The 22,901-nt window shown below is 47.3% G+C and overlaps 1 long non-coding RNA gene and 1 pseudogene across 1 annotated transcript; one reads left to right on the plus strand and one right to left on the minus strand.

The window, feature by feature from the left end:
• LOC127925797 (filamin-A-like) overlaps positions 1-22,447 on the plus strand; it is a 45,976-nt pseudogene extending 23,529 nt beyond the window's left edge.
• On the minus strand, positions 10,340-11,245 carry LOC127925796 (uncharacterized). Its single transcript, XR_008122255.1, has 3 exons — positions 11,162-11,245; positions 10,848-10,942; positions 10,340-10,396 (listed from the first exon to the last, which is right to left on the minus strand). It is a non-coding gene; the product is annotated as an uncharacterized LOC127925796 (long non-coding RNA).
• Positions 22,448-22,901: the final 454 nt, after the last annotated feature.

Consider the following 22,901-nt stretch of genomic DNA (forward strand, 5'->3'; position numbering starts at 1 on the left):
ACTGACTCGTCAGTGACGAGGTCCAGCAACGGTGGGTTTGTGCCGGTAGGCGTGTTTGTGCCGGTAGGCGTGTTTGTGCCGGTAGGCGTGTTTGTGCCGGTAGGCGATGTTTGTGCCGGTAGGCGATGTTTGTGCCGGTAGGCGATGTTTGTGCCGGTAGGCGATGTTGGTGCCGGTAGGCGATGTTGGTGCCTTTACAACAGGCCTACAAGCCCTCAGTCCAGCCTCTCTGTTTATTGCGGACAGTCTGAGGACTGATGGAGGGATTGTGCGTTAATGGTGTAACTCGGGCAGTTGTTGTTGCCATCCTGTACCTGTCCCGCAGGTGTGATGTTCGGATGTACCGATCCTGTGCAGATGTTACACGTGGTCTGCCAATGCATCTTTCTTTTGGTGTTTTTCAGAGTCAGTAGAAAGGTCTCTTTAGTGTCCTAAGTTTTCATAACTGTGACCTCAATTGCCTACCGTCTATAAGCTGTTAGTGTCTTAACGACCGTTCCACAGGTGCGTGTTCATTAATTGTTCATTGAACAAGCATGGGAAACGGTGTTTAAACCCTTTATGATGAAGATCTGTGAAGTTATTTGGATTTTTACGATCTTTGAAAGACATGGACCAGAAAAGGGATGTTTCTATTTTTGCTGAGTTTATGTACCAGTCAAAAGTTTGGACATCGACTCATTCAGGGGTTTTCAAGTGTTAAACAAATAAATATATTTGCTATTATTCAAAGTAGCCACCCTTTGCCTTGACAGCTTTGAACACACTTAGTATTCTCTCAACCAGCTTCATAGGGAATGTTTTTCCAACAGTGTTGAAGGAGTTCCCACATGCTGAGCACTTGTTGGCTGCTTTTCCTTCAGAGGTACAACTCATCCCAAGTCATCTCACTTGGGTTGAGGTCAGGTGATTGTGGAGGCCAGGTCATCTGATGCAGCACTCCATCACTCTCCTTCTTGGTCAAATAGCCCTTACACAGCCTGGAGGTGTGTTGGGTCATTGTCCTGTTGAAAATGATAGTCCCACTAAGGCCAAACCAGATGGGATGGTGTATCGCTGCAGAATGCTGTGGTAGTCATGCTGGTTAAGTGAGCCTTGAATTCTAAAAAAAAATCACACCTCCATGTTTCACGGTGGGAACCACACATGCAGAGATCATCCGCTCAGCTACTCTACATCACACCTCCTCCTCCATGCTTCACTGTGGGAACCACACATGCAGAGATCATCCGCTCAGCTACTCTGTATCTCACAAAGACATCACACCTCCTCCTCCATGCTTCACGGTGGGAACTACACATGCAGAGATCATCCGCTCAGCTACTCTACTCTCGAAGACATGGCAGTTGGAGCTGAAAATCTCCAATTTGCACTAATCAACCCAAATTACAGATTTACACCCGTCTGTCCCTTACTCCTGTTTCTTGGCCCAAGCAACTCGCTTCTTAATGGTGTCCTTTAGTAGTGGTTTCTTTGCAGCAATTCAACCATGAAGGCCTGCTTTCATGCAGTCACCTCTGAACAGTTGATGTCTGTTACTTGAACTCGGAAGCATTTATTTGGGCTGCAATTTGAGGTGCAGTTAACTCTAATGAACTTATCCTCTGCAGCAGAGGTAACTCTGGGTCTGTGGTAGTCCTCATGAGAGCCAGTTTCATCATAGCTCTTCCTGGTTTTTGCGACTGCACTTGAAGAAACTTTCAAAGTTCTTGGAATGTTCCATATTGACTGACCTTCATGTGTAATGATAGACAGTTGTTTCTCTTTGCTTATTTGAGCTGTTCTTGCCATAATATGGACTTGGTCTTTTACCAAATAGGGATATCTTCTGTATACCCCCCCTACCTTGTCACAACACAACTGACTGGCTCAAATGCAATAAGAAGGAAAGAAATTCCACATTCACTTTTACCAAGACCACATGTTAATTGAAATGCATTACAGACTACCTCATGATGCTGGTTGAGAGAATGCAAAGCTGTCATCAAGGCAAAGGGACGCTACTTTGAACAATCTGAACTTTTAAAAAATATTTTATTTGAACTTTTTGGTTAATACATGATTCCAAATGTGTTATCTTTTCATGTCTTCACTATTATTCAACAATGTAGAAAATAGTAAAAAATAAAAACCCTAGAATGAGTAGGTGTAAACTTTTGACTGCTACTGTATGTATATCTCTAACACACTCTGACTCAATTAGCTTAATGACCAAACTGACCCTGTGTGTGCAGAGGGTCTGGAGGAGCCCTGTAAGAGGAAAGATCTAGGAGACGGAGTGTTTGGGTTTGAGTACTACCCCACCACCCCCGGAACATACAGTATAACCATCACCTGGGGAGGACAACACATCCCCCGCAGGTACATTTACATTGTTAACCAGAGTGACATATAGTTAGTGCATTCAACTAAGTCTAATAGGGGGAAAGGACTGTAAGTCATTGCAGGTGAACTCTGGTAAATAACTGTGATCCTCTTTGCAACATGTGATGTGTCAACAACAATTAATAGTCATGAATAGAGAGCCTGGTGTAATGCTGTCACACATCACTTCCTGTTGCAGCCCGTTGGAGGTGAAGATTGGTTTGGAGGCGGGTCCACAGAAGGTGCGAGCATGGGGGCCCGGCCTGGAGAGCGGCATTGTGGGTAAATCTGCCGACTTCGTGGTCGAAGCTGTTGGAGAGAATGTGGGAACACTGGGTAAGTGTACACACACTTGTACGGCTAACTTTGTGGAGACACAATTCAGTCCCATTCAAAATCCTATTTTCCCTTACCCTAAATCTAGCTCCTAACCCTAAAATTAAACTTGGCTCCTAATAGAGGTCGACCGATTTATGATACCGATTTGTTGGAGGACCAAAAACCTGATGTCGATTATTTAAAAAATATATATATATTTTTTTAATGATGACAATTACAACAATACTGAATTAACTTTTATTTTAATATAACACTTATTTTTATAAATAAGGAAATATGCTCAATTTGGTTTAAATAATGCGAAAACAGTGTTAAAGAAAGTAAAAGTGCAATATGTGCTATGTAAGAAAGCTAACGTTTAAGTTCCTTACTCAGAACATGAGAACATATGAAAGCTGGTGGTTCAATATTATTCCCAGTTATGAAGTTGTAGTTATTATAGGAATTGACTCATCAACTATTCCTCTCTCTGCCATTTGTATTTCATATACCTTTTGACAATTAATGTTCTTATAGGCACTTTAGTATTGCCATCCTAATCTCAGCAGTTGATAGGCTTGAAGTCATAAACAGCGTTTATTCTTTCAGTGGAACCGTTCCGTATTTTAACTAACGGGTGGCATCCATAAGTCTAAATATTCCTGTTACATTGCACAACCTTCAATGTTATGTCATATGTAAAATTATGGCAAATTAATTAGCAACGAGCTAGACGGCCCAAACTGTTGCACATACCCTGACTCTGCGTGCAATGAACGTAAGAGAATTGACAATTTCCTTGGTTAATATTGCCTGCTTAACATTAATTTCTTAGCTAAATATGCAGGTTTAAAAATATAATTCTGTGTATTGATTTTAAGAAAGGTATTGGTGTTTATGGTTCAGTACAGTCGTGCAACTATTGTGCTTTTGTTAAATCATCACCCGTTTGGTGAAGTAGGCTGTGATTGGATGATAAATTAACAGACACCGTATTGATTATATGCAACGCAGGACAAACTAGTTAAACTAGTAATATCAACTAGTGATTGTGAAGATGGATTGTTTTTTTTTAAAGTTAATGCTAGCTAGCAACTTACCTTGGCTCCTTGCTGCACTCGCGTAACAGGTGGTCAGCCTGCCACTCAGTCTCCTCGTGGAGTGCAATGTAATCGGCGTCCAGAAATGCCTTGGTTATGAAGACTTGAAATTGGTCCTGATTAATCGGTCGACCTCCAGCTCCTAACCGTTAACGTAATTCTAACCTTAACCCTAAACCCCCAATAAATAGGATTTGACCTTGTCAAACAATGTCCCCAGTCGGTCAAATTTGTGTAAGTTTACTATTGTGGCGAATTCTGGTCCCCATCAGAATAGGTAAACACGTCCACACAGAATCTGCGTGTGCTCATCAGAAGGTCTGTGTCCAGGTTTCTCAGTGGAGGGTCCGTCCCAGGCGAAGATCGAGTGTGATGATAAGGGCGACGGGTCATGTGACGTGCGGTACTGGCCAATGGAAGCAGGAGAGTATGCGGTGCATGTGCTCTGTAACAACGAGGACATCCAGCACTCTCCCTTCATGGCTGAAATCACTGCTGCTCTAAACAAGGACTACTACCCTGATAAGGTATGTTAATTCACTGCTCTAAACAAGGACTACTAAGGTATTTGTATTTATTATGGATCCCTGTTAGTTCCTGCCAAGGCAGCAGCTACTCTTCCTGGGGTTTATTATGGATCCCCATTAGTTCCTGCCAAGGCAGCAGCTACTCTTCCTGGGGTCCCACAAAATTAAAGCAATTTGTACAATTTTAAAAACATAATACATTCACAGATTTCACAACACACTGTGTGCCCTCAGGCCCCTACTCCATCACTACCACACATCTACAGTGCTAAATCTGTGTGTATATTTCGTATGTTATTGTGTCTGTGCCTGCTTGTTGCTTCACAGTCCCCCGCTGTTCCATAAGGTGTTTCTTCATCGGTTTCTTAAATCTGATTCTACTGCTGCATCAGTTACCTGATGTGGAATAGTTCCATGTAGTCATGGCTCTATGTAGTACTGTGGAATAGAGTTCCATGTAGTCATGGCTCTATGTAGTACTGTGGAATAGAGTTCCATGTAGTCACGGCTCTATGTAGTACTGTGGAATAGAGTTCCATGTAGTCACGGCTCTATGTAGTACTGTGTGCCTCCCATAGTCTGTTCTGGACTTGGGGACTGATATGTGTGTTAAGATAAAAGCCCACCCTGGGGAGCCCCCTGGGACCCACCACACCGGGGCCCACCACACCAGGGCCCACCACATGTTTCAACTTTAAGAATATGAAGAGGACTTTATCTTAACACGCATACCAGTCCCCAGATATGTGGTAGTGGTGGAGTAGGGGCCTGAGGCCTCAGTGTGTTGTAGATATGTGGTAGTGGTGGAGTAAGGGCCTGAGGGCACACAGGGTGGTGGAGGGGCCTGAGGGCACACAGTGTGTTGTAGATGTGTGGTGGAGTAGGGGCCTGAGGGCACACAGTGTGTTGTAGATGTGTGGTGGAGTAGGGGCCTGAGGGCACACAGTGTGTTGTAGATATGTGGTGGAGGGGCCTGAGGGCACACAGTGTGTTGTAGATATGTGGTGGAGGGGCCTGAGGGCACACAGTGTGTTGTAGATATGTGGTGGAGGAGGGGCCTGAGGGCACACAGTGTGTTGTAGATATGTGGTGGTGGAGGGGCCTGAGGGTACACAGTGTGTTGTAGATATGTGGTGGAGGAGGGGCCTGAGGGCACACAGTGTGTTGTAGATATGTGGTGGAGGGGCCTGAGGGGACAGTGTGTTGTAGATATGTGGTAGTGGTGGAGGAGGGGCCTGAGGCCTCAGTGTGTTGTAGATGTGTGGAGTAGGTGCCTGAGGGCACACAGTGTGTTGTAGATGTGTGGAGTAGGTGCCTGAGGGCACACAGTGTGTTGTAGATGTGTGGAGTAGGTGCCTGAGGGCACACAGTGTGTTGTAGATGTGTGGAGTAGGTGCCTGAGGGCACACAGTGTGTTGTAGATGTGTGGAGTAGGTGCCTGAGGGCACACAGTGTGTTGTAGATGTGTGGAGTAGGTGCCTGAGGGCACACAGTGTGTTGTAGATATGTGGTAGTGGTGGAGTAGGGGCATGAGGGCACACAGTGTGTTGTAGATATGTGGTAGTGGTGGAGTAGGGGCCTGAGGGCACACAGTGTGTTGTAGATATGTGGTAGTGGTGGAGGAGGGGCCTGAGGGCACACAGTGTGTTGTAGATATGTGGTAGTGGTGGAGGAGGGGCCTGAGGGCACACAGTGTGTTGTAGATATGTGGTGGAGGAGGGGCCTGAGGGCACACAGTGTGTTGTAGATGTGTGGAGTAGGTGCCTGAGGGCACACAGTGTGTTGTAGATATGTGGTAGTGGTTGAGGAGGGGCCTGAGGGCACACTGTGTGTTGTAGATGTGTGGAGTAGGTGCCTGAGGGCACACAGTGTGTTGTAGATATGTGGTAGTGGTTGAGGAGGGGCCTGAGGGCACACTGTGTGTTGTAGATATGTGGTGGAGGAGGGGCCTGAGGGCACACAGTGTGTTGTAGATATGTGGAGGAGGAGCCTGAGGGCACACAGTGTGTTGTAGATATGTGGAGGAGGGGCCTGAGGGCACACAGTGTGTTGTAGATATGTGGAGGAGGGGCCTGAGGGCACACAGTGTGTTGTAGATATGTGGAGGAGGGGCCTGAGGGCACACAGTGTGTTGTAGATATGTGGTGGAGGGGCCTGAGGGCACACAGTGTGTTGTAGATATGTGGTAGTGGTTTAGGAGGGCCCTGAGGGCACACTGTGTTGTAGATATGTGGTGGAGGAGGGGCCTGAGGGCACAGTGTGTTGTAGATATGTGGAGGAGGAGCCTGAGGGCACACAGTGTGTTGTAGATATGTGGAGGAGGGGCCTGAGGGCACACAGTGTGTTGTAGATATGTGGAGGAGGGGCCTGAGGGCACACAGTGTGTTGTAGATATGTGGTGGAGGGGCCTGAGGGCACACAGTGTGTTGTAGATATGTGGTAGTGGTTTAGAGGGCCCTGAGGGCACACTGTGTGTTGTAGATATGTGGTGGAGGAGGGGCCTGAGGGCACACAGTGTTGTAGATATGTGGTGGAGGGGCCTGAGGGCACACAGTGTGTTGTAGATATGTGGTGGAGGAGGGGCCTGAGGGCACACAGTGTGAAATCTGAATGTATTGTAATGTTTAAAAACATTCTACACACAATGAAGAGGACTTTATTATCTTAAGGTTGAAACTGGGTGGGCCACGGTGTAGTTAACCCTTCAGTGGCTCTCATCTCACCAGATTTTCTTTCTAACCTGGGTTTTGAACCGGCAACCCTCCAGTTGCTAACCTGTGATGCGCTCTCTTTGCTGTGTCCAGGTGAAGGCGTATGGTCCAGGTCTACAGAGCAGTGGTCTTGCTGTGGGGAAACCCACTGAGTTCACCGTCGACGCCAAGCTGGGAGGGAATGCTGCCCTCAACATCCTGGCACAGGTACGTGTAGATACCCCCAGTATGTGGGCGTGTGGAGGTGGGCGTGTGGAGGTGGGCGTGTGGAGGTGGGCGTGTGGAGGTGGGCGTGTGGAGGTGGGCGTGTGGAGGTGGGCGTGTCATTGTATTCGCTGAAGGACAGGCCAAACCAACTGAATGAGGCACAGCCTGTTTAACAATGATGCTATGGGTTTCTCTCTTTCTACATGGCAAATTCATTATTACTTACATTGTCAAAATATACATAAGTAAATGGTGGGACCAACGGCAATAATAGTAGTAGTGTACATGGGATTACCATCAACAATATTAATGAGAACCATGATACATTAAAGCAATGGGAGAAGACCAGTCTGACTGAAGACTCATGACATGGTATGAAAAACAAAACTAGATGGGAAATATTATCCACATTACTTTGCACTTTTCACTGACTGTCCCTCAGGTTGAGGACATATATTTGGCTGCCAAAAACTGCACATTTTGGATTTTCACCCAATAAATATTGGATTTCTTTTTCTTTCATTGTTTCAAATTCTTTGTATTGAATGATAATTTGGGGAAAGACATTCTCTTAGGTCTGAGTATTTGTCAGTGGAAATGCAGCCAGTGGTAGATGTCTGTACTCCATCTATAGGCCTGTTTTGTACCATGTCATTTATTGGGCCGTGATGCTTCATGGTTGGGTTCTGCTCTTCTCAGATACACTGATTTTACTGTGGGCTGACTGTGAAGGCTCAGAGACTCTGGGTTGAGGTCGGTGAGGAAGTAGTCTACAGTACTACTGCCAAGAGATGAGCTATGGGTGTACCTACCATAGGAGTCCCCTCTCAGCCTACCATTGACTATGTACAGACCCAGTGTTCCACAGAGCTGTAGGTGTATCTACCATAGGAGTCCCCTCTCAGCCCACCATTGACTATGTACAGACCCAGTGTTCCACAGAGCTGTAGGTGTACCTACCATAGGAGTCCCCTCTCAGCCTACCATTGACTATGTACAGACCCAGTGTTCCACAGAGCTGTAGGTGTATCTACCATAGGAGTCCCCTCTCAGCCCACCATTGACTATGTACAGACCCAGTGTTCCGCAGAGCTGTAGGTGTACCTACCATAGGAGTCTCCTCTCAGCCCACCATTGACTATACAGACCCAGTGTTCCACAGAGCTGTTTCTGGGGGGCATGTGTGGAGGGAAAGGTGGTTGCTTCCTGGTAGGTGTTTATCCCCATGACTGTTAATAGTGTCTTGTTCTTCTGCTGTTCTAGCATTCAGGTCTCCACAGACCAGTACGTTGCCTTGGGCCTGAAAGTGACTAATTCCCCTCTCTAGAATGGAGGAACTCTCTTCATTGAAGTAGGGTGACTGAGGGGGATGTATGAGGAAATGGAGGAACTCTCTTCATTGAAGTAGGGGGACTGAGGGGGGGATGTATGAGGAGGAAATGGAGGAACTCTCTTCATTGAAGTAGGGGGACTGAGGGGGATGTATGAGGAGGAGATGTATGAGGAGGAAATGGAGGAACTCTCTTCATTGAAGTAGGGTGACTGAGGGGGAATATATGAGGAGGAAATGGAGGAACTCTCTTCATTGAAGTAGGGGACTGAGGAGGAAATGGAGGAACTCTCTTCATTGAAGCAGGGTGACTGAGGGGGGAATGGAGGAACTCTCTTCATTGAAGTAGGGTCTCTGAGGGGGGAATGTATGTGGAGGAAATGGAGGAACTCTCTTCATTGAAGCAGGGTGACTGAGGGGGGAATATATGAGGAGGAAATGGAGGAACTCTCTTCATTGAAGTAGGGTGACTGAGGGGGGGAATATATGAGGAGGAAATGGAGGAACTCTCTTCATTGAAGTAGGGTGACTGAGGGGGGATGTATGAGGAGGAAATGGAGGAACTCTCTTCATTGAAGCAGGGTGACTGAGGGGGGGGGATGTATGAGGAGGAAATGGAGGAACTCTCTTCATTGAAGTAGGGGGACTGAGGAGGAAATGGAGGAACTCTCTTCATTGAAGTAGGGTGACTGAGGGGGAATATATGAGGAGGAAATGGAGGAACTCTCTTCATTGAAGTAGGGTCTCTGAGGGGGAATGTATGTGGAGGAAATGGAGGAACTCTCTTCATTGAAGTAGGGTGACTGAGGGGGGAATATATGAGGAGGAAATGGAGGAACTCTCTTCATTGAAGTAGGGTGACTGAGGGGGGAATATATGAGGAGGAAATGGAGGAACTCTCTTCATTGAAGTAGGGTGACTGAGGGGGGATGTATGAGGAGGAAATGGAGGAACTCTCTTCATTGAAGTAGGGTGACTGAGGGGGGAATATATGAGGAGGAAATGGAGGAACTCTCTTCATTGAAGTAGGGTGACTGAGGGGGGAATATATGAGGAGGAAATGGAGGAACTCTCTTCATTGAAGTAGGGGGACTGAGGAGGAAATGGAGGAACTCTCTTCATTGAAGTAGGGTCTCTGAGGGGGAATGTATGAGGAGGGAATGGAGGAACTCTCTTCATTGAAGTAGGGTCTCTGAGGAGGGAATGTATGAGGAAATGGAGGAACTCTCTTCATTGAAGTAGGGGGACTGAGGGGGAATGTATGAGGAGGAAATGGAGGAACTCTCTTCATTGAAGTAGGGTGACTGAGGGGGATGTATGAGGAGGAAATGGAGGAACTCTCTTCATTGAAGCAGGGTGACTGAGGGGGAATGGAGGAACTCTCTTCATTGAAGTAGGGGGACTGAGGAGGAAATGTATGAGGAGGGAATGGAGGAACTCTCTTCATTGAAGTAGGGGGACTGAGGGGGAATGTATGTGGAGGAAATGGAGGAACTCTCTTCATTGAAGTAGGGTGACTGAGGAGGGAATGTATGAGGAAATGGAGGAACTCTCTTCATTGAAGTAGGGGGACTGAGGGGGAATGTATGTGGCACAGAGGAATGATTTTATCTGTAAAGACAGCCTCCTTGTTGATTTTTAACCAGAAATAATTATCCTGTTTTGATCAATTTGATTTAATTAGTTCAGATTTATACCATATTAGCCTTCCCCTGGAGTCTCTGCCCTGTCCCGAGTCCTTTTAATTAGGTGGATGGTATGATGACCTCCCTATAACCCAGTGGACGGTATGATTATCTCCCTATAACCTAGTGGACAGCCAGTGGATGGTAGGATTATCTCCCTATAACCTAGTGGACAGCCAGTGGATGGTATGATTATCTCCCTATAACCTAGTGGACAGCCAGTGGGTGGTAGGATTATCTCCCTATAACCTAGTGGACAGCCAGTGGATGGTAGGATTATCTCCCTATAACCTAGTGGACAGCCAGTGGACGGTATGATTATCTCCCTATAACCTAGTGGACAGCCAGTGGACGGTATGATTACCTCCCTATAACCTAGTGGACAGCCAGTGGATGGGATGATTATCTCCCTATAACCTAGTGGACAGCCAGTGGATGGTATGATTATCTCCCTATAACCTAGTGGACAGCCAGTGGATGGTATGATTATCTCCCTATAACCTAGTGGACAGCCAGTGGATGGTATGATTATCTCCCTGTAACCTAGTGGACAGCCAGTGGATGGTATGATTATCTCCCTATAACCTAGTGGATGGTATGATTACCTCCCTATAACCTAGTGGACAGCCAGTGGATGGTATGATTACCTCCCTATAACCTAGTGGACAGCCAGTGGATGGTATGATTATCTCCCTATAACCTAGTGGACGGTATGATTATCTCCCTATAACCTAGTGGATGGTATGATTATCTCCCTATAACCTAGTGGATGGTATGATTACCTCCCTATAACCTGGTGGACAGCCAGTGGATGGTATGATTATCTCCCTGTAACCTAGTGGACAGCCAGTGGATGGGATGATTATCTCCCTGTAACCTAGTGGACAGCCAGTGGATGGTATGATTATCTCCCTGTAACCTAGTGGACAGCCAGTGGATGGTATGATTATCTCCCTGTAACCTAGTGGACAGCCAGTGGATGGTATGATTATCTCCCTATAACCTAGTGGACAGCCAGTGGATGGTATGATTATCTCCCTATAACCTAGTGGACAGCCAGTGGACAGCCAGTGGATGGTATGATTATCTCCCTATAACCTAGTGGACAGCCAGTGGATGGTATGATTATCTCCCTATAACCTAGTGGACAGCCAGTGGACAGCCAGTGGATGGTATGATTATCTCCCTATAACCTAGTGGACAGCCAGTGGATGGTATGATTATCTCCCTATAACCTAGTGGACAGCCAGTGGATGGTATGATTATCTCCCTATAACCTAGTGGACAGCCAGGTGATGGTATGATTACCTCCCTATAACATAGTGGACAGCCAGTGGATGGTATGATTATCTCCCTATAACATAGTGGACAGCCAGTGGATGGTATGATTATCTCCCTATAACCTAGTGGACAGCCAGTGGATGGTATGATTATCTCCCTATAACCTAGTGGACAGCCAGGGGATGGTATGATTATCTCCCTATAACCTAGTGGACAGCCAGTGGATGGTATGATTCTCTCCCTATAACCTAGTGGACAGCCAGTGGATGGTATGATTCTCTCCCTATAACCTAGTGGACAGCCAGTGGATGGTATGATTATCTCCCTATAACCTAGTGGACAGCCAGTGGATGGTATGATTATCTCCCTGTAACCTAGTGGACAGCCAGTGGATGGTATGATTATCTCCCTATAACCTAGTGGACGGTATGATTATCTCCCTATAACCTAGTGGATGGTATGATTATCTCCCTATAACCTAGTGGATGGTATGATTACCTCCCTATAACCTAGTGGACAGCCAGTGGATGGTATGATTACCTCCCTATAACCTAGTGGACAGCCAGTGGATGGTATGATTATCTCCCTATAACCTAGTGGACAGCCAGTGGATGGTATGATTATCTCCCTATAACCTAGTGGACAGCCAGTGGATGGTATGATTACCTCCCTATAACCTAGTGGACAGCCAGTGGATGGTATGATTATCTCCCTATAACCTAGTGGACAGCCAGTGGATGGTATGATTATCTCCCTATAACCTAGTGGACAGCCAGTGGATGGTATGATTATCTCCCTATAACCTAGTGGACAGCCAGTGGATGGTATGATTATCTCCCTATAACCTAGTGGACAGCCAGTGGATGGTATGATTATCTCCCTATAACATAGTGGACGGTATGATTATCTCCCTATAACCTAGTGGACAGCCAGTGGATGGTATGATTATCTCCCTATAACCTAGTGGACAGCCAGTGGATGGTATGATTATCTCCCTATAACCTAGTGGACAGCCAGTGGATGGTATGATTATCTCCCTATAACCTAGTGGACAGCCAGTGGATGGTATGATTATCTCCCTATAACCTAGTGGACAGCCAGTGGATGGTATGATTATCTCCCTATAACCTAGTGGACAGCCAGTGGATGGTATGATTATCTCCCTATAACCTAGTGGACAGCCAGTGGATGGTATGATTATCTCCCTATAACATAGTGGACGGTATGATTATCTCCCTATAACCTAGTGGACAGCCAGTGGGTGGTAGGATTATCTCCCTATAACCTAGTGGACAGCCAGTGGATGGTATGATTATCTCCCTATAACCTAGTGGATGGTATGATTATCTCCCTATAACCTAGTGGACAGACAGTGGATGGTATGATTATCTCCCTATAACCTAGTGGACAGCCAGTGGATGGTATGATTATCTCCCTGTAACCTAGTGGACAGCCAGTGGATGGTATGATTATCTCCTATAACCTAGTGGACAGCCAGTGGATGGGATGATTACCTCCCTGTAACCTAGTGGACAGCCAGGGGATGGTATGATTATCTCCCTATAACCTAGAGGACAGCCAGTGGATGGTATGATTATCTCCCTATAACATAGTGGACAGCCAGTGGATGGGATGATTATCTCCCTATAACCTAGTGGACAGCCAGGGGATGGTATGATTATCTCCCTATAACCTAGTGGACAGCCAGTGGATGGTATGATTATCTCCCTATAACCTAGTGGACAGCCAGTGGATGGTATGATTATCTCCCTATAACCTAGTGGACAGCCAGTGGATGGTATGATTATCTCCCTATAACCTAGTGGACAGCCAGTGGATGGTATGATTACCTCCCTATAACCTAGTGGACAGCCAGTGGATGGTATGATTATCTCCCTATAACCTAGTGGACAGCCAGTGGATGGTATGATTACCTCCCTATAACCTAGTGGACAGCCAGTGGAAACATCACCTCTGCACCATGTTTCCTGTAGTACTACAATATCAACATCATCAATGTCTTTCAGGAAGTCTGGGTTCCTGCTCCTTAGCCCAAAAGCAGAGGACTTTAATCCTTGTAAATTCCAACGTAAAAAGATTTCAGAACAGTTTTTCTTTACCTTCAAAATGAGACAAACACCCACAATCCAACAAGCACTCTTAAAATAGGGGTTTTTCAATTAATGTAAACTCTTATTATGCAAATGTGATTTGTTTATCATTTAAGATATAATTTGTGTCATGTCACTTGGGTGGGTGTAGTGTGAGGATGGTGGAGTTCTTGTGCTCATCTTACCATGCCCCTCGGCCAATCACGTAAGCATCCATGCCCCTCGGCCTATCACACGTGAGCATAGTAGACTCGGCATTTGTTTAATGTCACTCATTTGGTTGGTGGGGGCTGGGCCAGTTGCTCCCCTCACAGCCTGTGCGTAGCTCTGCCTGCTGGGCTGTGGGTCTGCGGTGGGGGCAGGGGGCTGGTAGGCCTCGTCTGGGTGGGTCTGAAGCTGGGCTGGGGTGGTCATCGAGGTTGGTGCTGTGGTCGTGGCTGGGGGGTCCAGGGTGCTGGCCAGGGGTGTTGTCTCAGCTCTGCTGGGGGAGGGGGTCCAGGGTGCTGGCCTGGGGGTCCAGGGTGCTGGCCTGGGGGGTCCAGGGTGCTGGCCAGGGGTGTTGTCTCAGCTCTGCTGGGGGAGGGGGGTCCAGGGTGCTGGTCTGGGGTGGAGAGTTCGAGCTGCGGTGTAAAGTGGCGTCCTTGAGAGTCTTGGCAAGAATGGGGACTGTCTCCCTGTACAGGTGAACAAGGTCATAGAGACAGGCCAGATCGTGGTGATCTAGCTGCAGCCTGTCCTCTGTCCTCTTTCTCTCCTGCAGCTCCTCGTAGTGTGGTCAGATCGTGGTGATCTAGCTGCAGCCTGTCCTCTGTCCTCTTTCTCTCCTGCAGCTCCTCGTAGTGTGGTCAGATCGTGGTGATCTAGCTGCAGCCTGTCCTCTGTCCTCTTTCTCTCCTGCAGCTCCTCGTAGTGTGGCCAGATCGTGATCTAGCTGCAGCCTGTCCTGTTCTCTCCTGCAGCTCCTCGTAGTGTGGTCAGATCGTGGTGATCTAGCTGCAGCCTGTCCTGTTCTCTCCTGCAGCTCCTCGTAGTGTGGCCAGATCGTGGTGATCTAGCTGCAGCCTGTCCTCTGTCCTCTTTCTCTCCTGTAGCTCCTCGTAGTGTGGTCAGATCGTGGTGATCTAGCTGCAGCCTGTCCTGTTTCTCTCCTGCAGCTCCTCGTAGTGTGGTCAGATCGTGGTGATCTAGCTGCAGCCTGTCCTGTTTCTCTCCTGCAGCTCCTCGTAGTGTGGTCAGATCGTGGTGATCTAGCTGCAGCCTGTCCTCTTTCTCTCCTGCAGCTCCTCTCGTAGTGTGGTCAGATCGTGGTGATCTAGCTGCAGCCTGTCCTCTGTCCTGTTTCTCTCCTGCAGCTCCTCGTAGTGTGGTCAGATCGTGGTGATCTAGCTGCAGCCTGTCCTCTGTCCTGTTTCTCTCCTGCAGCTCCTCGTAGTGTGGCCAGATCGTGGTGATCTAGCTGCAGCCTGTCATCTGTCCTCTTTCTCTCCTGTAGCTCCTCGTAGTGTGGCCAGATCGTGGTGATCTAGCTGCAGCCTGTCCTCTGTCCTCTTTCTCTCCTGTAGCTCCTCGTAGTGTGGTCAGATCGTGGTGATCTAGCTGCAGCCTGTCCTCTGTCCTCTTTCTCTCCTGTAGCTCCTCGTAGTGTGGTCAGATCGTGGTGATCTAGCTGCAGCCTGTCCTGTTTCTCTCCTGTAGCTCCTCGTAGTGTGGTCAGATCGTGGTGATCTAGCTGCAGCCTGTCCTCTGTCCTTCTCTCCTGTAGCTCCTCGTAGTGTGGTCAGATCGTGGGTATCTAGCTGCAGCCTGTCCTCTAGGATGGTGAGGGTACTAAGGGTCTGTCTCTGTCTAGGATGGTGAGGGTACTAAGGGTCTGTCTCTGTCTAGGATGGTGAGGGTACTAAGGGTCTCTCTCTAGGATGGTGAGGGTACTAAGGGTCTCTCTCTCTAGGATGGTGAGGGTACTAAGGGTCTCTCTCTCTAGGATGGTGAGGGTACTAAGGGTCTCTCTCTCTAGGATGGTGAGGGTACTAAGGGTCTCTCTCTCTAGGATGGTGAGGGTACTAAGGGTCTCTCTCTCTCTAGGATGGTGAGGGTACTAAGGGTCTCTCTCTCTAGGATGGTGAGGGTACTAAGGGTCTCTCTCTATCTCTAGGATGGTGAGGGTACTAAGGGTCTCTCTCTCTCTAGGATGGTGAGGGTACTAAGGGTCTCTCTCTCTCTAGGATGGTGAGGGTACTAAGGGTCTCTCTCTATCTCTAGGATGGTGAGGGTACTAAGGTTCTCTGTCTCTCTCTAGGATGGTGAGGGTACTAAGGGTGTCGCTGTCTCTCTAGGATGGTGAGGGTACTAAGGGTGTCGCTGTCTCTCTCTAGGATGGTGAGGGTACTAAGGGTCTCTCTGTCTAGGATGGTGAGGGTACTAAGGGTCTCTGTCTCTCTCTAGGATGGTGAGGGTACTAAGGGTCTCTGTCTCTCTCTAGGATGGTGAGGGTACTAAGGGTCTCTGTCTCTCTCTAGGATGGTGAGGGAACCCCAGTAGATGTCCAGGTGAAGGATAACGGAAATGGAACGTACACCTGCAGTTACACCCCCAAGAAACCCCTCAAACACACCGTCATGGCGTCCTGGGGCGGGGTCAACATACCGGACAGTCCCTTCAGGGTGAGCACCCATACAGAAGAAATGCTGAATGGGGACTTCAGCTTCACATACACACACTCTTCCTGACCGTTTTCTTGTGTGTGTAGATGACTATCGGCGCAGGCTGCCACCCTAACAAGGTGAAGGTGTCAGGTCCTGGTGTGGCTAAAACAGGGCTGAAGGCATTTGAACCAACATTCTTCACTGTGGACTGTGCTGAGGCAGGTCAAGGTAAGATCTTTACACTACACCAGCCCAATTCTGATTCCCTGTACTACTGGGGAGTAGTGCTCAGACCATGTGCTTGACCAGCTGGCAAGTGTCTTCACTGACATTTTCAACCTCTCCCTGACCCAGTCTGTAATACCAACAGTCCCTGTGCCCAAGAACGCCAAGGTAACCTGTCTAAATGACTACCGACCCGTAGCGCTCAAGTCTGTAGCCATGAAATGCTTTGAAAGGCTGGTCATGGCTCACAACACCGTCGGACCAGCTCCATTTCTCATAGCGCCCCAACAGATCAACAGATGACGCCATCTCTATTGCACTCCACACAGCCTTCTCCCACCTGGACAGAAGGAACACATACAGTCCAAAGTTTGGACACCTACAAGTTTTTTTTTTTTTATATATAATAATATATATATAATATAATTATATTTTTCCTAATTTTGTTACTGTTTTCTACATTGTTTAATAATAGTGAAGACATTAAAACTATAGAATAACGCATGTGGAGTCATGTAGTAACCAAAAAAGGTGTTAAACGAATCTGAAATATATTTGATTTGTTAAAGAAGCCACCCTGTCTGGATGACAGCTGTGGACCCTCTCGGCATCAGAGATGGAGAGTGTCGATTTCCTGACATCTCTTCACGTTTATTCAACGTTATTAATATCTCAAAAGTACCCTTTTCGATTTGGCTCATTTTAGATATAGTTTGGAACAAAATACTCTTCCAACATGTCACATTTCCAGAGTTGGCTTTCTGGTACGTTTAACGATGTGACCCATTTTAAACAGAAATTGGTCAATGACAAATCACAGCACACTAAAGTTTAAAGGTTACTTCTGAGAGATTATTTTTGTTTAAGTGAATGTGTAAGAGCACACACACTATGGAACATAATGATACCAAGAGGTCTCATGTTAACATGTCACAGGGTCTGAATTAATCTGGATCAAGTCAAGAGGTCGGACTACTTTCCGAATACGCTGTAAAAGCATGTCAAACATTATTCCTCCGAATGAAGTTCCTATGTGATAATTATCTGAATCCCAAAATATTTAATGCATACGCTAAATTGACCCGCTGTCTTCCGGTGCGATCCCACTTCTATCTTTGCCATGTCATTGTACAGCTAATATTTGTGTGTGTGTGTGCCCCCAGGTGACATCAGTATCGGTATAAAGTGCTCTCCAGGTGTGGTGGGACCGGCGGAGGCAGACATCGACTTCGACATCATCAGGAACGACAACGACACGTTTACCGTTAAATACACCCCGCCAGGAGCTGGTAGTTACACCATCATGGTGCTGTTTGCTGACCAGGTGGGTAGTGTGTTTACGGTAGTACACCCCGCCAGGCGCTGGTAGTTACACCATCATGGTGCTGTTTGCTGACCAGGTGGGTAGAGTGTGTTTACGGTAGTACACCCCGCCAGGAGCTGGTAGTTACACCATCATGGTGCTGTTTGCTGACCAGGTGGGTAGTGTGTTTACGGTAGTACACCCCGCCAGGAGCTGGTAGTTACACCATGGTGCTGTTTGCTGACCAGGTGGGTAGTGTGTTTACGGTAGTACACCCCGCCAGGAGCTGGTAGTTACACCATCATGGTGCTGTTTGCTGACCAGGTGGGTAGTGTTTACGGTAGTACACCCCGCCAGGAGCTGGTAGTTACACCATGGTGCTGTTTGCTGACCAGGTGGGTAGTGTGTTTACGGTAGTACACCCCGCCAGGAGCTGGTAGTTACACCATCATGGTGCTGTTTGCTGACCAGGTGGGTAGTGTTTACGGTAGTACACCCCGCCAGGAGCTGGTAGTTACACCATCATGGTGCTGTTTGCTGACCAGGTGGGTAGAGTGTGTTTACGGTAGTACACCGCCTGGCGCTGGTAGTTACACCATGGTGCTGTTTGCTGACCAGGTGGGTAGTGTGTTTACGGTAGTACACCCCGCCAGGCGCTGGTAGTTACACCATCATGGTGCTGTTTGCTGACCAGGTGGGTAGAGTGTGTTTACGGTAGTACACCCCGCCAGGCGCTGGTAGTTACACCATCATGGTGCTGTTTGCTGACCAGGTGGGTAGAGTGTGTTTACGGTAGTACACCCCGCCAGGCGCTGGTAGTTACACCATCATGGTGCTGTTTGCTGACCAGGTGGGTAGTGTGTGTTTACGGTAGTACACCCCGCCAGGCGCTGGTAGTTACACCATCATGGTGCTGTTTGCTGACCAGGTGGGTAGAGTGTGTTTACGGTAGTACACCCCGCCAGGCGCTGGTAGTTACACCATCATGGTGCTGTTTGCTGACCAGGTGGGTAGAGTGTGTTTACGGTAGTACACCCCGCCAGGCGCTGGTAGTTACACCATCATGGTGCTGTTTGCTGACCAGGTGGGTAGTGTGTGTTTACGGTAGTACACCGCCAGGCGCTGGTAGTTACACCATCATGGTGCTGTTTGCTGACCAGGTGGGTAGAGTGTGTTTACGGTAGTACACCCCGCCAGGCGCTGGTAGTTACACCATCATGGTGCTGTTTGCTGACCAGGTGGGTAGTGTGTTTACGGTAGTACACCCCGCCAGCCGCTGGTAGTTGACCAGGTGGGTAGAGTGTGTTTACGGTAGTACACCCCGCCAGGCGCTGGTAGTTGACCAGGTGGGTAGAGTGTGTTTACGGTAGTACACCCCGCCAGGCGCTGGTAGTTGACCAGGTGGGTAGTGTGTGTTTACGGTAGTACCCCGCCAGGCGCTGGTAGTTGACCAGGTGGGTAGAGTGTGTTTACGGTAGTACCCCGCCAGGCGCTGGTAGTTGACCAGGTGGGTAGTGTGTGTTTACGGTAGTACACCCCGCCAGGCGCTGGTAGTTGACCAGGTGGGTAGTGTGTGTTTACGGTAGTACACCCCGCCAGGCGCTGGTAGTTGACCAGGTGGGTAGTGTGTGTTTACGGTAGTACACCCCGCCAGGCGCTGGTAGTTGACCAGGTGGGTAGAGTGTGTTTACGGTAGTACACCCCGCCAGGCGCTGGTAGTTGACCAGGTGGGTAGAGTGGCAAACCCGTCATGGTGGTAGGAGTGTCTCTTTCCTCTCTGCGTTCCAGTTCACCAGCTCCTGTTAATGTTGGCTGACTTCGTCCTTGATAGTATGTGTGACACCACCTCTCTGTGTTCCAGACCATCCCCATGACTCCCATCAGGATCAAAGTTGACCCGTCACACGACGCCAGCAAGGTCAAGGCTGAGGGACCTGGACTCAACCGCAGTGGTGAGACACGAACACACGCTAAACACTCAAAAGCTACGAAAGACAGGAAGTTAAAGTCAGCCTTCACATACACGATACCAATAATGAATCCTTTCTTGGTTTCCTCCCCTCCCTCCAGGTGTGGAGTTGACCAAGCCAACCCACTTCACAGTACTCACCTTTTCATCCACCAGAGATAATTAACCCTTCCCTGTTCCATGGCCTCTCTCCCCTCTTTTCTCTCGTCCAGGTGTGGAGTTGACCAAGCCAACCCACTTCACAGTAAACACCAAGGCTGCAGGTAAAGCCAAGCTGGACGCTGTGTTCTCCGGCCCGGTTAAAGGAGAGGTCGTTAAGGACTTTGAGATCATTAACAACCATGACAACACTCACACGGTCAAGTACACCCCCATCCAGCAGGGGCCTCTGGGAGTGGCCGTCACCTACGGAGGAGATTCTATTCCCAAGAGCCCCTTCTCCATCCCTGTGGCTCCAAGCCTTGACCTCAGCAAGATACAAGTTGATGGACTGGGAGACAGTATGTACAAGAACCACTACAGTATATAGTATAGATAGTGATATAGGATCTGTAGTGTGTAGATGGTGCTGTAGTATAGATAGTGATATAGGATCTGTAGTATAGATAGTGATATAGGATCTGTAGTATAGATAGTGATATAGGATCTGTAGTATAGATGGTGATATAGGATCTATATTGTGTAGATGGTGCTGTAGTATAGATAGTGATATAGGATCTGTAGTATAGATAGTGATATAGGATCTGTAGTATAGATAGTGATATAGGATCTGTAGTATAGATGGTGATATAGGATCTGTAGTGTGTAGATGGTACTGTAGTATAGATGGTGATATAGGATCTGTAGTGTGTAGATGGTGCTGTAGTATAGATAGTGATATAGGATCTGTAGTATAGATAGTGATATAGGATATATATTGTGTAGATGGTGCTGTAGTATAGATAGTGATATAGGATCTGTAGTATAGATAGTGATATAGGATCTGTAGTATAGATAGTGATATAGGATCTGTAGTATAGATAGTGATATAGGATCTGTAGTATAGATAGTGATATAGGATCTGTAGTATAGATATATTGTGTAGATGGTACTGTAGTATAGATAGTGATATAGAAAATGGCCAGAAACAAAACTTTCTTCTGAAACTCGTCAGTCTATTTAATGAAGCTGCCAGTTGAGGACTTGTGAGGTGTCTGTTTCTCAAACTAGACAGTCCAACATGTTTGTCCTCTTCCTCAGTTGTGCACCAGGGTCTCCTGTTCTTTCTATTCTGGTTAATATAATAATAGTGATATAGGATCTGTAGGGCCAGTTTGCTCTGTTCTGTGAAGGGAGTAGTACACAGCGTTGTACGAGATCTTTAGTTTCTTGGCAATTTCTCGCATGGAATAGCCTTCACTTCTCAGAACAAGAATACTGACTGACGAGTTTCAGAAAGAAAGTCTTTGTTTCTGGCCATTTTGAGCCTGTAATCGAACCCACAGACGACGATGCTCCAGACACTCAACTAGTTTAATGAAGGCCAGTTTAATTGCTTCTTTAATCAGAATAACAGTTTTCAGCTGTGCTAACATAATCGAAAAAGGGTTTTCTAATGATCAATTAGCCTTTTAAAATGATCAACTTGGATTAGCGAACACAACGTGCCATTTGGAACACAGGAGTGATGGTTGCTGATAATGGGCCTCTACGCCATTAGATTTTTGAGCGACTTAGTCATTGTTCAAGTGTAGTAGTGTCTAAGCATCCTCTCTTCCTGTATCTGTCTCGCTCTGTAGAGATAACAGTGGGTAAGGACCAGGAAGTGACCGTGAAGTCCAAGGGAGCAGGAGGCCAGGGGAAGGTGGGAGCAAGGTTACAGGGCCCTCTGGGAAACCTGTCACCTGCAAGGTACTGAGCTTGATTGCTTTGCGCCGTTTCAACTGTAATTTATCCTAATTCTATGTTCATTGTTCAACACTTTGGGCTCAAACAATTTACAAAATGTGCTATACAAATAAGTGTCCTCATTATTCTACTTAATGCTAATATAATTATTCAGGTGGAACCGGGGCTTAAACCAGAGACCAGTCAGGTGAAGTTTATCCCTCGAGAGGCGGGGCCATACCAGGTGGAGCTGACCTATGACAGCGCTCCCATCCCAGGATCCCCTTTCAAACCCACCGCCTACCCCCACTGATGCCACCAAGGTAAACATGACCTCTAACCTTGACCTCTAACCTTAGTTCAAATGACTTGATATTTGACTAGACCTTCATTATAAAATCAAACAAATCAAAGTGTATTTGTCATATGCACAGAATACAGCATAGTGTTCACAGTACAATTAAATACTTCCTGTGCCCCCTCCCTGTCAGGTGAAGTGTTCCGGCCCAGGGTTGGAGCGTGCCAAGGTGGGAGAGACTGGGGAGTTTGTGGTGGACTGTACCAACGCAGGTCCAGCTGAGCTGACCATAGAGATAATCAGTGACAGTGGGACAGAGGCAGAGGTCCACATCCAGGATAATGGAGACGGAACCTACACCATCACCTACATCCCCCTGTACCCCGGCTCTACACCCTCACCATCCGCTACGGGGGCAGGATGTACCCAACTTCCCCGCCCGCCTCACAGTGGAGCCGGCCGTCGATGCCAGTGGAATCCGTGTGTTCGGACCGGGAGTGGAGGGCAAAGGTCAGAGTTCGTTCTTGCTGTGTGATCTAGGCATCAAGGTTGTTGTAGTTTTGTGTTTTTCTATACTTTTTTATTTCTATTTGGTTTTTCTATTTTGAAGTTTAGTTTATTTTCAGACCTGATTTGTTTTTTTTATACAAACATTTCTTTCATTAAAAAAAAACATGTTTTAGAGTTGGGGACAAAGTATGGTGTCCTTTGGCTAGGCTAGCTCCCTAGTGGGTTTCTTCCCTGTTGGCTAGTGATGGATGCTCAAGCTCGGCCGGTTTGAAACATCGGTCTTCTGGCAGCATTTACCTGCCCCATTTAGAAGCTTAAACCCCATAAAGAAGAAAAGCATTGGCCATTAGATTTTTGCCAAAAGTTAAGGAGAAAAAACTAAACACAATTCATGATGGTTATTTTAGTGAGTTTTGGATTCAAAGATAATGGTTTTAGTTTTTCAAATGGGTTT

The sequence above is a fragment of the Oncorhynchus keta genome, unplaced genomic scaffold, assembly GCF_023373465.1.
Source record: "Oncorhynchus keta strain PuntledgeMale-10-30-2019 unplaced genomic scaffold, Oket_V2 Un_contig_6274_pilon_pilon, whole genome shotgun sequence".
Classification (NCBI taxonomy): Eukaryota; Metazoa; Chordata; class Actinopteri; order Salmoniformes; family Salmonidae; genus Oncorhynchus; species Oncorhynchus keta.